Source organism: Phragmites australis, chromosome 12 (genome assembly GCF_958298935.1).
Source record: "Phragmites australis chromosome 12, lpPhrAust1.1, whole genome shotgun sequence".
NCBI lineage: Eukaryota > Viridiplantae > Streptophyta > Magnoliopsida > Poales > Poaceae > Phragmites > Phragmites australis.
The window spans coordinates 15,228,420-15,247,342 of NC_084932.1; positions in this window are offsets into that span (position 1 = coordinate 15,228,420).

Here is an 18,923-nt window from a genome sequence, read left to right on the forward strand (position 1 = left end):
ATTGCTGATGGAATGAAGAAGGTTAATGATGATGTCAAGTTTCAGGAGAGACTCAGGAATCAAGCGAACACTGCTCAAGCTAAAAAGAAGGCGATGATGGTTGAAAGGGATGCTACTGTTCTGGCTCTTCAAGAGCTGAAAGAGCAGACCCTCGACCTCATGTCACAAACAGCCTCTGCAAGTGCTACCACATTGCTAGGTATTCTCAAGAGCTATAACCCCGTGCTTGATACCTCATTGGTGACCTTCGGGTTCAATTGTACTAGCGAGGAAGCTGCAAAACTCGTTGAAAGCGTCCAACAGGTAGTTCCCGTCTTTGTCGAGTCTTTGAGGCTTAGTTTGCCTAATAATGATAGTGAGGAGAGTCCCTCAAACTGATGGTCCAGCCTGTTCTAGCACTTGTAAGATATATTTTATGATCTGAGAATGCCTGCAATAACGCTATACTTTGCCACTCTATTATGCTTTTGTCTGTTATGTCCTTGTTGATGAAATAAGATTAGCATAAGTAGATGCAAAACCTGATAGATACATGTTGTTATCATTCTCAAGACCATACGATTATGCATCTGTCAACCTGTAATTTTAACTAGATAAGCTATTAGATGCGCGGCCCTCGAGTACTCGAGAAGACCATAATAGTAAGGAAAAAGACTAATAGAGCTTAGAGCATATCAGATTTTCTACGAACTTTTATGAACTTGCGCATTCAATTAGCACATAAACATGAACTTGATAGAGAGCACACGCAATGTAGACTAGGACTTCAGAACCCTTTTGGCTGTTAGGCGTGAGATGTCTGACAATCTTTGTGTTGTTATGCCTCCTAAGGTATAATTATCCATCATTGACCCAACACATGTCTCCGTTGGTTCTATTCAATGTGATCGACTTAGAGCTAGATAAATTTTGCGAAAAACATGGTATTATGATGTAGCCCCCGACTCTATGGTCAAGGAAGAAATTACTCGATCGGAGAGTAAAAAAGGACATACATGTACTGTTAGTCGATAATGTAGTCGAACAAAGAGTAAAGTTCCAGCATGGAAGGTGTGCGATGTAGCCCCCAACTCTCTATTTGATGTGGCAATCAAGATAGAGAGTAGAGCATATGCATCAACACACCATCCTTAACTGAATACTCGAGAGTGCAAGCCCCCGAGCATTATTGTTTTAGCTACGATGTGAATATCGAGTGAGCTCGAACCGCCGGGTAGGTGGGCATTAAAAACCCACTCCCATTTGTGCTCATTTTCACCGCAATCTTGATTTGACGTGTCATAATGATCACCTATCCCTCTTTGCAGAGATGAGACAAGCCATAATGACGTCTCGACTTTGCCGAACGCGCTACGCGCCCGAGGCGATGCCACCGTTTTGGATCTTGATGACTACATTTATACAGTAAGACCAGTTCCCTCCGCTATAAATAGAGGGGACTCGAAGCCATCTATCTTTCATATCACCCCCCTTTATTTCCTTTGCCCATTGCCTTCTAGGATATGTAGAGCTTGAAGCTATGGCCTCCACTCCATCTCAACCTCGTGAACTAATCCCAGAAGTCCTTTCCCCTAGGCCTCTCGCTATGGTCACTCCTGAAATCGTCATCGTTTCCTCCGACAATGAGGATTCGAGTGCTAGGCCTAAGAAAGAGCGGGAAGAAGCGCCCACCGCAGATAATCATCGTCCCCTCATTCAGTGCGTCCGCCATTACATCAAGACCTATGCTTCAAGCCAGACAGTGCAGCACTCCGCATGAGGGAGGATTGAGGATGGTGGTGACCGGATCATCGACCAAGACGCCATCGAGGTCTTTGGCAGTGGAGCCTTCATGTCATCACCGGCTAAGGAGGCATGGTCGTTTTCTCCATCGACAACCACCAGATCACCTTCGCACCACACAGAAGATCACTCAGCATCTCCGGCATCGGCCAACAGCTCTAGCAGGGTCTTTGCCTCATCCACATTCCCTGGTCCTTATGCTGGTTGGCCGCTGGTCCCTGGAATGATCAGCTGCCGCCTGAGGGAGGAGTATAAAAGGTTCCTTGACTCGTTCAAGGGTGAATAAGGTTTGTGAAAGATCTAAGCTGATCCTTTCTATCAATTATGAACTAGCCACACGGATTAGAGTGAAAAATAAAAACTATGTAATCGAGTAGCCAACTGAATTGAATGTAATTTACTTACCTGTAACCTATCTTTTCTATGAATAAAACTTTTGGAGTTGATCGATGTTCCACTAATGCTTAAGTACCTCAACTACTATGTAAGGTCCTTCCCACTTAGGCTATAACTTGTGGCGTTGAGCCTGTTTCTGCACCTTCCATAGGACAAGGTCCCTAGAAGCGAGTTGCCTGGGTTGAATTTTCTGGCTTTGATATCTACGCAACGCATGCTGATACTTAGCCGCTTGAATAGATGCTCGATCTCTGTACTCCTTGAGTAAATTTATGTCATCCTCTCGTAAGTGCTCTTGCCCATCTTCAGAGTAACTTTCCACTTGAGGTGATTCGAACTGCAACTCAGTCAGGAGCATTGCTTCTGCTCCATAAATCAAGAAGAAAGGAGTTTCACCGGTGGCCCTATTAGTTGACGTACGAATGGCCCATAGTACCGAGGGAAGCTCTTTTACCTAGTGTTTCGAGTAGGCTTTTAGCCTGTCGAAGACCCGAGTTTTGATACCGTGCAAGACTATACCATTAGCACGCTCAACTTGACAATTACTCTGCGGGTGAGCTACTAAGGCAAAACAAGTCTTAATGCCGAATTCTTTGCAGAACACAATAAAGGTTGTGCTTCTGAACTAGCTACCGTTATCCATGATTATCCGATGTGGAATGCCGAATCGAGTAATTATGCTCCTCATGAACTTCTTAGCCGCTTATGTAGTTATTTTTCATACGGGTTTGGCCTCTATCCACTTGGTGAACATGTCGATAGCCACGAATAGGAACTTGTAAACACCTTGGCACCTTGGGAACAGTCCTAGGATATCTAAGCCCCAGACGGAGAAAGGCCAAGAAAGAGGGATTGTTTGTAGAGCTTGGGCTGGTCGAATGGTTTGCCTTCCGAAAAATTGGCAGCTTTCATACTTTTTGACCAGCTCAGAAGCATCCTGGAGGGCAATCGGCCAATAGAATCCCTGGCAAAAAAAATTTCTGACCAAGGTGCGAGAAGACGCATGATTACCACATGTGCCTCCATGGATATCAAGCAATATTTATTGCCCTCTTCCTGAGTGATGCACTTCAACAAGATTCTGTTACTCCCCTTTCGGTAGAGCTTGTCGTCTACCAAAACGTAGGGCTTGGATTTATGAGTAATTTTCTCTACAGACGCATCATCATCAGGGATGTCTCGACCCTCGAGATGGGCTTGGTACGGAGTCTTCCAAGTCAGGTTGCGTTCGAGTAGTGCAGCATCCGTGTCTGCGGGTTCTGCCTTGTCGACCTGACCAGACTGCTGGTCCAGTTGGGTAGCATCCGTTCGCCAAACTTTCGGGACAAATGGCTTAAGGAGTTTCTCAACAAGGACTATGGGTACCGGTGCTCAAGAAGAAGCGAGTCTAGCAAGTTCATCCACAACAGAGTTATCACTCCTTTTGATATACATCACTTCTAGCCTTTCAAACTTTTGCTTGAGCTTTCGCACCTTGAGTAAGTAAGCTGCCATGTTGTCGTCCAAGCACTGGTACTTCTTTTGAACTTGGTTTACAACTAGCTGTGAGTCCCCTTTCACAAGAAGTCATTTAATCCCAAGCGATGCAGCTATGCGGAGACCGTTTACCAATCCTTCATATTCTGCAACATTATTAGAGGCTTTAAAGTCTAACTGAACAACGTACCTGAGTACGTCGCCTATTGGAGATTTGAGCACAATGCCAGCCTCCAAGCCCTGGAACATGAGTGATCCATCATAAAAGAGTGTCCAGTGATCTTCGACCATGTTTGGCCTTTTTTCCTCAATGCTTGCCCATTCAGCGATGAAATCTGCTAACACTCCAAATTTCACGCTTGTGCATGGTGCGTAACTTACATCGAACTCATTTAGTTCTACTGCCCATTGCACGATTTGTCCAGTAGCTTCCCGATTGTGTATTACATCCTTCAGCGGATACGTCGTTATGAGCGTGATCCTGTGCGCTTGAAAGTAGTGCCGTAATTTTTGGGAAGACATCAAGACTGCATATATAAGCTTATGTATTTGCAGGTATTGTAGCTTAGCATCGTGTAGAACCTCACTCATGTAATAAACAGGTTTTTGGACTTTGGCCTTTTTCTCGGGGCATTCCCATTTGACTGCCAGTACCGTGCTTACGACTTGTGGGGTAGCTGCAATATACAAAAAGAGATCCTCTTTCTCGTTAGGCGGTGCAAGAATCAATGGGAAGATAAGTACGTTTTTAAGTCTGGGAAGGCGCATTCCGCTTCCTCTGTCCACTCGAATCGGTTTCATTTCTTCAGCAGCCTGAAGAAAGGCATTCCTTGCTCGCCCATCCTACAAATGAACCGACTAAGAGCAGCGATGCAACCGGTCAGTTTCTGAACCTCCTTCAGTGTTCGAGGTGACCACATCTGGTCTAGAGCCTCAATTTTTCGTGGGTTAGCCTCAATGCCTCAACTTGATACCAGGAAGAAGAGAAGCTTGCCGCACGGCACACCGAACGTGCACTTTTTGGGGTTGAGCATCATGTGATACTTCCTAAGGTTGTTGAATGTTTCCGCGAGATTGTCAACCAATGTGTTTCTGGTTTCAGACTTGACTACAACATCATCGACATATGCTTCTACATTGTGCCTGATTTGTACCCATGCTAATTTGGTGATACTTGAATAGGTATCTAGAAAACATAGCAATTCATAGCCTACCATAGAGTCGATGATCTGGTCGATGTGCGGGAGGGGAAAAGGATCCCTGGGGCAAGCTTTGTTGAGGTTGGTGAAGTTTACACACATTCTCCATCTGCCATTGGCCTTCTTGACGAGGACAGTATTTCGCGAGCCACGTAGGATGATGCACTTTTTGAATGAAGCCTACCTTCAGAAGTTTATCAGCCTCCTCCTAGATGATCCGCTTCCTATCTTCCACAAATCTTCGCTGCTTCTGCACCACAGGGTTGGTGCTGGGTTTAACAACTAGTCGATGCTTGATCACTTCCTTGGGGACCCTGGGCATATCAGACGGTTGCCATGTGAACACATCTTGGTTTGCCTAGAGGAAGGTGACGAGCTCGAGTTCCTATTTGGGTTCAAGATTGGTCCCAATCTTAACCATTTTGGATGGTTCAGACGAGTTGAGGGGCACTGCCTTGACGCAACCACCAGTCTTCTTATCATTGACGCCATCGTTGATCTTGCCTTTGGCGTCATCGGACTCGGAGGTGCTAGCAAGACTTACTAGCCTAGAGTTTTTGGCCTCGATGACATCTTTGTGTCTTTGAGCTTAGAATTTGTGTCCTTGGGGATGACAGCCACTCGACCGAAGTGTTCGACCATATACAGGCTTTACTTATCGCATTTGACCACTGCGCGCTGATCCCCTTTAACTATAATGTCTCCATTTGGACCCAGGATCTTGAGCATTTGGTAAGCATAGTGAACCACCACCATGAACTTGCCCAGCATTGGGTGGCCTAGAATCACATTGTACGCCATCTCGAAGTCCGTGACATCAAAGGACAGCTTTTCTGTGCAAAAATTGTTGGGCGTGCCAAACGTGACTGGTAGCTCGATCCGGCCGAGAGGCATGGTCGATGAGTTGGGAGTTATGCCGTGGAAAGGCTCAACTCCTGTTTTAAGCTTTGATCTCTAAATTCCCATCTTGTCCAAGGTTTTGGAGAAAATGAGGTTGAGTGAACTACCACCATCGACAACAGTTATGGAAACTTTGACGTTGAGTATGGTCGGCTGAACCACCATCGGGCCAAGTTGACTTCTCGCTCGACCACCTTGTACTGCCTTTTGGACTCGTATGTGGTGGATCCTCCGAAGATGTGCGCCAAGCTGTGGTCAGCCTCATGGAACTGGGGCTCACTACCCTCAACGTTTGACTTAGCCTGCTTATTGCCACGCTCAACATTTGCCTAGATCTTTTCATCAAGCTTCTTCTTGAACACATAGCACTCGTCGAATTCGAACTAGTTGCTCCAATGGATGGGACACCACTTCCCGCCACCTCGACTAAGGCCTTTGTTGTCCCCAGTGTTGCATGATTTGTTCCTATCGATTGCAGCTATAGTCGTATCGAGTCCCTTGCACTTGTCACCAGGTTTGGTCTTCTTTCCTCCACTCTATGAGGACTCAGGTTTGTCCTTGCTAGATTGAAGGTTTTTAGTGCGCACCTGCAATTCTGCTCATTTTGCGCAGTTGTCAGCTAACTTGAAAAGCTCTTTGACCGTACAGATCTTTCGAGTAGCCATCTTTCCATGTAAATCTGTATCCTGAACACGTCGTTTGAAGGTCATGATTACCGACTCATCAGAGATGTCCAGGATCGTGTTATGCTTGTCGCTGAACTAGCGGATAAAATCTCAAAGAGATTCATTGTTGCCTTGGTGTAGCTAGTGGAGATCATTCTCCGTTCCTGGGTGCTCGAATGTGCCTTGGAAATTGGCTATGAACTAAGCCTTAAGTTCTGCCAATGAACTAATCGAGTTGGTGGCAAGTTTAGCAACCAGGACCTTGTGGGTCCATCAAGGGCTGTTAACAGGTAATTGGCCATTACTCGATTATCACTATTGGCTGCTCAAATAACAGTGGTGTAGACCTGCAACCACTCGTTGGGTTTGATTTTCCCACCATATTTTTGGATCGGGCCTGCTTTGAACTTCTTTGCCCATCGAATTGACCGAAGTTCGTGTATGAAAGCCTCGCAGCCTCCGTCGAACTCATTAGGAGGAGGTAGTGGGGGACTGTCACGCCTGCCTCTTCGAGCAGGGGAGTCATGTCAACCATCCCATCCTATAGATCTAGGGTCATAGTAGTAGCGATCATCATCCTGGCATTCTTCACGGTGGTTTTTGATCATATTCCTCAAGTCTTCTTGATTTCCGCACCTATGGACGGGGTAGCTACAGTTTGGCCCACATTATCGTGTTCGGGCTCGACCACCTGGGCTTCCCATCTGAGATTCCCCTACTCGAGCGCGTTCCTGCCCACGGCTCCTCGAGCCGGGACCATACTAACTGGGGGCCTGGAATTGCTCGGATTATTTGCTCGAGCAATTTGGATCTGAGTTGCATCGAGTAGGGTCTTGATTGACCATAGGAGTTAGGGGATTTGCTGGATCTAACTCTGGAAGGGATCGAAGGATCACATGCACTCCTCGTATGTTAGCATCTGGAGTATTGAACACATTGTTACCAAGGCTCGGTGGCAGTTGAGCCGATGAGGCTTCATGTTGACTGTTCATAGGGAGCTTCTCCCTTGAGCTGTGAGTCGTCACGGGCAGAGGCGTACCCACCGGAAGTCACCGGGAGAGACCAGGAGGCATCTGTTCTCCCGTGGTCCACCGGCGAAGGGTTGCGTCGGGTGCACTCAAGGCTCCAGCTGTGGATATTTTTAGTGGTAACTCAGAGCCGGTACCGTTGGTGGTGGTAGCTATCGCCAGATCTTTGGGAATTTCCATGCCGTGATCGACTATGGCCTCTAGATCTATCGCCAGTGGTTCAGCTGATGGGGGGTCATTGCTTCTAGCCATATACACAAATCGATCTATTCAGTTGCTCTGGTTAGCGTTAGAATCACCGTCGCCACCCTCGTTGCTATCGGTGTCCACGCAGTGGAGAACATTAGGCTTTGTGGTATCCCAGTCGAGATGCCCCACCTCATGGTACGCATCCACTGGTCCAGATTCGAGGGTACCAGTATGGATCAGTCCACCTTGGTCGTCCCAATGGAAAACCATGGTCCCAAAGATGATCTCTGAGTCGATGAGAGCGGACTTGAAGCAGTCCATCATCGACTTGAAGTGGTTGTAGAAGCAGTTGTCGGAGAATCCGAGGTAAACGTGAGCCCGAGACATGATTAATCCTACAATGTAGAAGAAGGCCCCTACCTGGCACGCCAACTGCTGAAGATTAGTTCCGGACAATGTGTTCATAAATTGACTAGGTACCTTCGAGTGCAGGGATTAATCACAAGATGAGACAATCGATGTATACAGGTTTGGGCCTCTGATTGGAGTAATACCCTACGTTCGATGGGGGTGTTACATCGTATATTGATGATCTTGAGTACAAACAATGAGGCTAAATCTATTATAGAGAGTACATCAGATCTGATCTAACCTTAAGCTGAAGTCACCGAGTGTCTTCTCTACTAGGATCTTGATGCTTGCCTCGAGTTCTCTCTCTCTCTTGTCTTTTGTGTTGTAGTCTCTCGTCCCCTTCCCCCTAGCTTTTTCGCCTTATATAGGAGTGATATACCGACTCCTATCCAGCCGTGATCGATAGGGAGTTGTCTTCCTTGATGTCCAAGTAGATAAATCTATTTTGAGTCCTAATCGTATCAAGTTAGGTAACTAATTGAAACCTTCCTGATATGTACTTCCTTGACTCCGGGTGTACCAAGTACCGCTGATTTGGTTCTATGATATCTAAAGCTTCTTAATATGTGTTGTGCATACCCTGTTCGTATACGATATATTTCTTATGCACATATACCCCATAGTTAGATATTTGACAGGTGGGAGATCACATTTCTTTGTGAAGTCCAGCAACACAGAAAGCTTGGTTTCTTGGATTTGAAACACTTACAAGTCAATGTCCACGCTCGTCTGGAAGGTCCTGCAAAATAGAAAAAATGGGCTATCACCGAGCAGCCTCATACACAAAATCGGCATTTCACGGGTTGTGTAATTTGTGCAGACCACCTTGGCTAACTGACCTTGTTAGGCTGGGGAACTGTAGGTCGCTTTGGAGTACCCCTCCCTCCCCGGGAGGAGCCTATTACGACCTGTCCAGTCTTGGACTGAACCCAGGTCGAGGTCGCCCATGACCAGTGCCACCTTCGGCTAGTGGTCACGAAGGCAACTGAGGCCTTTTTGGGACCAAGCTGCTCGAGCCTTAGAGCATGTTCGAGGAACAAGTTTTTATCATCGTCCTCACCCCGCCACCTGGTCATGCCTGAATGGCTGGCCAGTCGAAGCAACCCACATGCAATTTCCAATAGGTGAATCAAGTTTTGTTATTTATATTTATGCGACTTGGACTACCAAGCTACCCTACCAGCGCTCGTATGAACTTCAATCATTGTTGTGGTGGTGATCTCCCTAACAGGCTTGGTTTTGATCCAACTCATGAATTTGTCAAATGCCACGAGTAGGAATTTAAAATTGCCTGGGGCTTTAGGGAACAGCCACACGATGTCGAGCCCCAGACAGTGAAAGTCTGGGAGTGTGGTATGGTTTGCAGTGCCTGGGCTGGTAGGTTTGGTATTTCGGCCATGGTACTGGCATGACTCGCACCGTTTCACCTGCTCGCAAGCATCATGGAGGGTGGTGTGAGGTTCGACCTCCACATATGCCTCTAAGGATCTTAGGGAATGTTGTGCTCCCCCCATCTTGAGCAATGTATTTCAGCAAAGGGTCATTGCTCTCTTGGTATTAGAGGCGTCCCTCTACCAAGGAGGATTCTCGCGGTCTACCCGCGTGACCCTTTCTGCTGACAAGTCATCATCAGGGGCTGCTTGATTCTGAAGGTAGTCCAAGATCTAACACATCCAGGTCGTACGCGAATCAAGCAGGGCGACCACATGATGGCCACCTGAGGTCGATGACACTGTGGGAGGCATTGCCTCCAAAGGTGTTTCCTCCAAAGGTGTTGCCTCTGGTGTTCCATTTTCCAGCGGAGCAACCCTTCCACGTTGGCCCGAGATCGTAGTGGGTGGTCGTGTGAATCTTTGTTCAAAGACTCTGACTGGGGTGGGTTCGTAAGGAGAGGCTAGACGAACCTGCCCATCGACCAAGAAAGTAGTCCTTGCGAGGGACGTGCGTGACTTCCTAGTCGATGGCGCATCACTCTAGTTTTCTCACTTCGAAGTGGTATGTCACCATCATCTGGTTCGAGCATTGGAAAACCCTTTGGCACTAGGGTCACATCTAGTAGCGAGTCCCTCATTGCTAGTAGGCATTTCTCCCTCTACGTTGGTGTTACTCGCATTCCAGATAAGAGGTTCTCATACTCCGCAATGCTATTATTAATTGGAAAAACATAACTAAACCATGCACCTAACAATGCAGGGTCCTGTGCTCATTCATTCTTGGTCGGGGGAAGCGTGCCTCGCTTAGTGACCATTACCACGCCCGTGACCCCTTGAAATCCTGCAAGGTAGGACAAGGATTCCCCCTTCTGATCGATGGGTGGTCAGCACTAGGGAGGAGAGGGTTACCTTAGTAGTATCCAAAGGGAAGTGGTTGTTACTCATGTCAGAAGTGCAAAGTGTAGACCCTTCTGTATGTCCTCGGGTTGAACCTGCTCAAAGAAAGAACACACCTGATTAGTTTCTGGGTACTCTTTTACCTGATCGGATCATACCAGGCTGATGGTTTTGGTTTGTGCCACGGGGCTAGGTGTTGGCTACCCCGACGCAGTGAGGGCTCTTCTGGGTGGGGCTGCCATTGATGTGGCTGGTTCCTCCCCTCAAGACCGAGAACATGGATGCCTCTACTGCTCTTTGTTGAATCCCGAATCCTTTGGATCCTGATGCAATGTCCTGAATCTGGAACATGTCGGGTTTGTCTGGGTTGTATCCAATGAAGAACACCTCACCATGACTCAGATCCTCGGAGCGGGACTCGTCGGTCATTAGGGATTCAAACATGGGTAGCCCAAAATAAATTAACAACACTTACCAAAACTTGAAAATGCGCCCCTATTTGGTGCACCAAATGTTGCGTGTTAATCCCTGATAATGATTCCAGGGTGTATCAGACAACGGGTGCGTGATTTGCGTTCTGGGTGTGCCTGCGGAATGTGCGTGTGTGTATGTTGCTCAAGAACATCAGAGATATCCAGGTTCAAGCCCCCCATGGGTTAATAGCCCTACATCTGGTATATTCTTCTAAAGGAGTATGTCCCTCCTTTCAAAAGATATCCCCTCCCCTTTATATTCCAGAGGGTGAGGATTCTTACATGTGGACCCAACAAAAAGACTCATGCCTGCCTAGATGATCAACATAGGCTATCATTATATGATACACATGCGCTGTGCCTGCCATGGAGCACTACGATGCCCGTCTCATCCATCAGCAGCTTATCCTGTCCCACCACTAATTTCCCACGTGTACCTACCACGCCCCCTATTGCATATGCAAGTCTGTTCCACAACAATTAATGTCGAGGCATGGGACACGAGAACATTGCGTTGGCCATGCTGCCTCAGCCAAAGTGAATCACCTGGGAAAAGAAAAATGGCATGAGTAGCGGCATTAAATGAGGTTTGACTGGCCAAACGAGTCCTTGCCCTACGCCTAGAAATTGTTGGTCGTGGGAAATCCCTCGAAGGTCAGGGTCGTGGTCGTGCTACCACCGACTGGTCACGCGGTGGGACTGGGCTAGAGAAAGAAAGTTGATACTGCCAAAACTGGCCATTGCGGGCTATCCCGGTGGGGGACCCCTATATTCTTTACATCGACAAACTAGCTCCACCCCAGCATCGTAGTTAGGTTATCCCATGACATAGCTTCAATCCAAAGAGGAGTCTCTCAGTAATAACCGTAAGTGACAATGTTAGGGCCTAATGGAAGCGGCAAGGCTTGGTGGTGTAAATAACATCGGAGCTGAAGGCTGTTGAGATGCTGGCAGAGGCACCATGTTTCAGAGTCCATGCGGAAGCCAAAGTAAACCCTTTAGCTTCTCTGATGATGAGTCTTATTGCCACTTGAACCATCATTACGGGTGCCGTGCATGGATGCAAGATATTTTCTTTGTTCTCAACTTAAGTACTGGATGGTGTGTGGTAATGACAGTGCGTCTGATGGGGTCATGCGCAATCTCACTTGGGGCCTTGCACCCATGATTCTTGCATGCGCTGAAAGGGGCTTGGATCATAAATGCGATGATACAGGTGCGTAAAAAACTAGGGTGCCACCATAGGATGTCGCCATGTGGACATGGATTAACGGAGGCATGGCCACGAGCCCTTCAGCTAATGGCGGTGCATCTGACGGGGTTATGCCAAGTTTTTCTTGGGGTTTCGCACCTCTGCCCCTTGCATGCGCCAAAAGGGGACTGGTTTATGAATGCGATGAGACGTGTGTGCAAAGAACTCAAGGGTGCCATTACAGGATGATGCCACATGGATAGGGATCAGCTAGGACATGGCCACGGGCCCCCGAGGGAGTAACTAGAATTGCTGTGAAATGATGCCCATGATGATTCCATTTCCTTCCCTAGGGGTGTGCAACCATTTGGCCTGGTTATAAAAACTGGGGTTCACTCAGCTGATCCTTCCCTGCTTGTGTAGGGAAGCATTTCTCCTTGGCTTTTTAGAGTATGGTGTCCTCCTTCTCATTGTTGAAGATGTCGATATTCTTGATGGCAAGGTTGCCCTTAGCTCTGGCGCGGTACTTGCAGGGTTGGAGCCGGCAGCCATGGTACTCCCCTCCTCGCATAGGGGGCTACCGCCCATTGCTCAGTCCCAGCATTTGGTCCAAGCATTTGCTCCAGCCGAGACCATAACCATCTTTGATGATGAAGAGAAGATCGACTAGGATTCTCTAGAGAGGGAGATTGATGTGGAGAAGAAGGCAGAGCTGGAGAAGGAGGTAGCCAAGGCGAAGAAGAAAAAGGTCAAGGAGGAGGGGAAGAGGGCTCCCGGAGTCCCGTGGCAGTAGCCAGAGGTGAAGCCGATGATCAGGCTGAGGAGGTGGTCTGGGACCCCCTGAACCTTTAGCCGCTATGAGGCTCTGGAGGTAAGGTCACCAGGAGACCTACGAAACTTGTGGGAGGTGAAGTCGATGAGTGGGCCACGGATGAGGTGGTCCACGACCCGCTTGGCCTTTAGCCATGACGAGACTCCAAATGCAAGGCCATTCGGAGGCCCACGATGCTTGTTGCAGGTGAAGCTGATGATGGGGCCAAGGAGGTGGTTCGTGACCCCTTGGCCTTTGCTATGGCGAGACTCCGGAGGCAAGGCCATCCAGAGTCCCATGGTGGTTGTCAGAGGGGAAGCTGACGATGGGGCCAAGGGAGGCAGTCTAGAACCCCCTAGGCCTTTAGCCTCAGTGAGGCTATGGAGTCTACGTCATCCGGAGTCCCACAGTGGGTGCCAAAGATGAAGCTGACGATGGGGTAGAGGGAGGCGGTCAGTGAACCCTAGGCCTCTAGTCGCGGTGAGGCTTTGAAGGCAAGACCATCTAGAGTCCCACAATAGTGGCTAGAGTTGAAGCCGACGATGAGGCAAAGGGAGGTGATCAGCGACCCCCTATGTCTCTAGCCGTGGTGAGGCTCTGGAGGCAAGGCCATCCGGAGTCCCGTGGCGGTTGCCAGAGGTGAAGCTGACGATGAGGCTAAGGGAGGTGGTCTGTGACCCATTTGGTTTTTAGTCGCGGTGAGGCTCCAGAGGAAAGGCAACCTGGAGTCCCACGATAATTGACGAAGGTGAAGCTGACGATGGGGTGGAGGGAGGCAGTCCATGACCCCTGGTCCTCTAGTTATGGTGAAGCTTTGGAGGCAAGGCCACCCAGAGTATCACGATATTTGTCGGAGGTGGAGCCGGTGATGGGGCTGAGGGAGATGATCCATGAACCACTTGGCCTTTAGCCATGGTGAGGCTCCGGAGGCAAGACCACCCGAAGTTCCACGATGCTTACCGGAGGTGAGGCTGGTGATGGGGTCGAGGGAGGTGATCCGCGACCCCATGGGCCTCTAGTCTCGGTGAGGCTTTGGAGGCAAGACCACTCGGAGTCCCATGATTCTTGCCAGAGGTGAAGCCGATGATGGGGCTGAGGGGGCGGTCCGTGACCCTCTGGGCCTCTAGTTGCAGCGAGACTCCAGAGGCAAGACCATCTGGAGTCCCATAGTTGTTTACCATAGAGGCCATGTCACGCCAGCATAAAAAGTTTGCCGGAATGGGTCCACACCACTCCTACATGTAGAAATGCCATAAGGGGTTCGCTCCTCTCCGGTCATGTAGCAATGCTGGAGAGGCCGTGTCACCCTGGCATAAAAATATGCCAGAGGGGATTCACACCACTCGGCATGTAGCAATGCAGAAGGGGTCTGCTCCTCTTTGTGCATGTTGCAATGCCGGAGAGGCTGTGTTACCCTGATATAAATATACGTTGGAGGGGGTCCACACTACTCTGGCATGTAGCAATGTCGTAAGAGGTCCGCTCCTCTTTGAGCATGTAACAATGCCAGAGAGGCCGTGTCATCCCAACATAAAAATATCGTGGAGGGGGTCCACACCACTTCGGCATGTAGCAATGTCAGAAGGGGTCTGCTCGTCTCCGAGCATGTTGCAATGCCAGAGAGGCCTTGTCACCCCAACATAAAAGACGTGTCGGTGAGGGTCCACACCACTCATGCATGTAGAAAAGTAGTAAGGGGTCCACTCCTCTTCGAGCATGTAACAATGATGGAGAGGCCGTGTCACCCCGGCATAAAAATATACCAGAGGGGGTCCAAATCACTTCGACATGTAGCAATGCTGGAGAGGTCGTGTCACCCCAGCATAAAAATATGCTAGAGGGGTCCACACCACTCCGACATGTAGTAATGCCAAAATGGGTCTGCTCCTCTCTGGGCATGTAGCAATGCCAGAGAGGCCGTGTCACCATGGCATAAAGATGTGTCGAAGGGGGTCCACACTACTCCAACATGTAGCAGCTAGAATGGGTCTGCTACTCTCCGGGCGTGTAGCAATACCAAAGAGGTTGTGTCACCACGGCATAAAGATATGTTGGAGGGTGTCCACACCACTCCGGCATGTAGCAATGCCAGATGGGGTCCACTCCTATTCGGGCATGTAGCAATGCTAGAGAGGCCATGTCACCCTGGCATAAAAATATGTCGAAGGGGGTCAACACCACTCTGTCATGTAGCAATGCCGGAAGGGATCTGCTCCTCTTTGGGCATGTAGCAATGCCGGAAGGGATCCGCTCCTCTTTGGGCATGTAGCAATGCCGGATAGGCCATGTTACTCTAGCATAAAAATATGCAAGAGGGGGTCCACACCATTTCAGCATGTAGTAATGCCGGAAGGGGTCCGCTCCTCTTCGGGCATGTAGCAATGCTGGAGAGGCCATGTGTAACACCCTGATTTTCAGATTTCTCAATTTTCTAAAATTTTTCAAGATTATTGAATAGCTTCACCAGTAGAATAGGTTTAAAACCTATTTTCTTAATCAATCAATCAATATAGATTATTATTTTGTGTGCATTGCATGCTGAGTTTTGTTAGGAGCCAGATAAATGTATTAGAGTTCTTTTTCTTTTCTTTCTTTTTGGTGTTTTGAGTGAAAAAGAGTTTGAAAAGATTTTACAAAACTTAGTAGTGAATAAGTTAAGTATCTTAATGGTTGGAATTCAAAATCTTTGAATTCATCATCTATTCAATCCTTGATCATACCTGATCCTTCTCTAGTTCAATTCAAATCTTATCCAAATCTTTGTTTAAAGTCAATCTCTTCTCTTTCTCAAATTTTACCCAAATCCAAATTCAAATTTCTCATCTACTCCTATTCTTGTTCAACCTTATCTTTTGATTTTTCTCAAATTCACTCCAAGCTCAGTTCAAATTCAAACCCTGTTCAAATTTCTCTGCAAATGTTTCTTTTCTAAACCTTAGATATACCTAAAGTATCTTTGGGCTCAATCTTTCTCAAGTCCAAACCCTTAGCCAAGTCATTTAGATGGCCCAACAAAGGATCCACGAAATATGTAAATTTTTGCGGAGTCCTGGACACTCTCATCTTCTCATGAAGTTTCGGAGTTCAAAACGGTCTCAAATACAAATCTTGACAATACCAAAGTTGTAGGTCTCGTCAAGATCTTTGATTTGAACCTATGGAAGTCCTCTTTTGGATAATGGAGCTAAGAGTTATGGCCCCCGAAATCAGTGCTGGGCAGATAAGTCCGAGTTCAAACAGTTTATCTTGTGGTGCATTTTTAGAAATCAAGACGATGTTTTCAGAAGTTCCAATGACTACCAAAGTTGTAGAACGTTTCGAGTAGTACAATTTAGAATCAAGAAACGTCCAATTTGGAGTCCGGACGATGGAGATATCATCCTCGGAATAGAGACCTATGAAAAAGGAAATCGTAACCGACTCGAACTCGAATCCGATTCGTGTTCGGTTTGGACTCCACCTCAACCAGCCGCCCCTAGCTCTATATATATGATTTGCATGCCCTCTCCTACCCCTATTCCATGCCATCAAATCCTAGAAGTCGTTGCTGCCCTGTCCGTGCGTCGCCGGAGCGCCACCGTTCGCTGGAGCCGCCACCGCCCGTGATGCGCTACGTCATCTTCTCCGCGAATCCTCCTTCCTCGACCATCAAAGCAATGTGAGGACCCCTTCTTCTCCTCCCTTACTACTGTTTCAGCATCATATCAAGTCCCTAGCTAAGCCCTAGCCCCAGCCAAAGCCCGATCTACGCCGCCACGGTCGTCACCGTCACGGACAGTCGCGAGACAGTCGCGCTGTAGCCCATTGGCATCTATGTTCCCGACCGACCAGAGGTCAAATCACCAAGCCCTTTCACTGGTGTATGTCCCATGATGTTACCCATGCCCTTACCAACCAGATCGGCCAGTAGAGTAGCCAAACTATCGAAATCAAGGTCGACATACCCACTGTCCGGTTTCTGGACGCGTTCTGCGCGCACACCGGATTTGCATTCGCGTTCCCCGTCAACCCGAAAGCCGTATGGATGCACCAACCACGTCACGACGTGTCCCATGGAGTCTTCTATGTTACCCTAGGAGTCCATCCACTTTTATGCAGCGACACGACCAGGACGCTCTTGCCAACCACAGCACGTCGCAGCCATCACCCGTCTCAGCTATGCTGATCGTTCTTCCTCTCAGTGGATGATCTACTCAAAACTATGCTATAGCATTATGTTCTCGGGATATATGAACATCCTTGTTCAAACGGTTTCTCAAATTTCATAGCCAATCTCTGGGAACGCTAGCGTCTTCATTCCTGAATCTGTTCACAGTCACCACCAAACCTAGAAGCAGTCATCGCTGTTTTGCCGCTATCTCGAATGACCCCTTCTAAAACCAACCATACCGCTGAGTTAGTCTTTCTGCGTTCTACACCATGCTTCCTTCATATCACTGAAACACCACTGAAGCCGACATCGATGTTTGTGGCCACGTGCCCGATCGCTGTCACAGACGAAACCCGAACCACCACCGCTACATAGAGTCACCAATAGTATCCTAAACCTAGAAGCGCAACCTTTGGCCTTTTTGATCCATCATAGGTGATAGATACTAGACCTCAACGTATCCCTTCTTTAATCCAAGACGGTACTTGCATAGCATGCCAAGTCAGCACCACATCAGTCTCCTTAGCCTAATCAGCGAAGTCTAGTCTGCCCTACACTTCTTGAATCTTGCGCAATAATGTTGTCAAGCCTGGCATAATGATTGTGCAATAAAGTCTTTCCTATAGGAAGATAGTTCCAAAAGATCAGCATTTTCTTTTCAGTCTAATCCATCTTCCGAAAGCTGTTCTCTTTTCATCTTAACTCCGATTTAGGCGATTCTTGTGTCTAAATGTTCCTAAAATCATCCCTGTCCAACCATAGTGTTTTTAAAGTGTTTTAATGATGTTTGGTATGTTGTTCTTAGTGCTTGCTTTGTGTTGTTTGTCGGTAGTTCTCGCGATTAGTAGATAACGTTCCGGAGCAGTTCGAGGGACTTCAAGACCAAGATTTCGACAACACTGAGCAGCATTGGGAAAAAGGCAAGTGTCCTTGATCATATTGAACCTATATTTTTAAATGTTTTGTTTTACAAAAATTGCATGCAATGTCTGTCAATATGATGGGTAGTCACCTATGTTAGGGTTTTTCCCTAGATTTTCCCTTATCATCACTTGGAACCTAGATGGTTTATGGTTAGGAGTCTTTTATGGGTAGATTGCTTAGCCATGCTTTTGGGATGTTAAGAAGTGTTATAATCTTGACTAATGAACATATACAACATTGATGGTTAATTTGTTAATGGTCTAGCAACATGGAACCTTAGGTCTTGAGCAAAGTGGTTTGGATGGTTATCATGGTTATGATGTTGGTTTAGTATTTGCTCAAGTAACCTAAGTAAGGACCGGTTCGTGGAGTGACAACCCAAGAAGTAACATACCAACCACGAGGCTGATATGGGTCAAGCGTGACATACTGATTAGAGTCTATCTAATGTGTGTTGGGTCAGCACAAAAGGGGGCTTCTGGGTAGGAGCTTAGCTTGCGTAAAGCCTGGCGGTGAAACCTAGTGGGCAGACACATACTGGATTAGTCTCTGGTTGGTGGAAAATGTTATGCAGTGATTCTTAGTGGCACACCATTGGTGTGTGTTAAGTGTTTCGCGAACACGGCAACATGGAATTCACTGACTCGTGGGGAAAGCTGGACAATCTCTGCAGAGTGTAAAACTGTTATAACAGTCGTGCTCACGGATATGAGAGACTTGGATCCTCACATGATTAGAGGGTTGTCGTTATGGGTTTGGTTGTGGTTATGGTTCTGGTACAAGGAGTATTAGATGGTTGTAGTTATGGTTCTGGTACAGGGAGTACTAGATGGTTGTGGTTTTGGTTATAGTACAGGGAGTACTAGATGGTTATGGTATGCAAGGTGGGGAGCCTTGTATGCTGCGTGTTGGACTATATGGGTTACATTCACTCAATAATTGCTTAATACTTTTGAGTCCAAATATATTTTTATTACTCACATTTACGCAAATATAT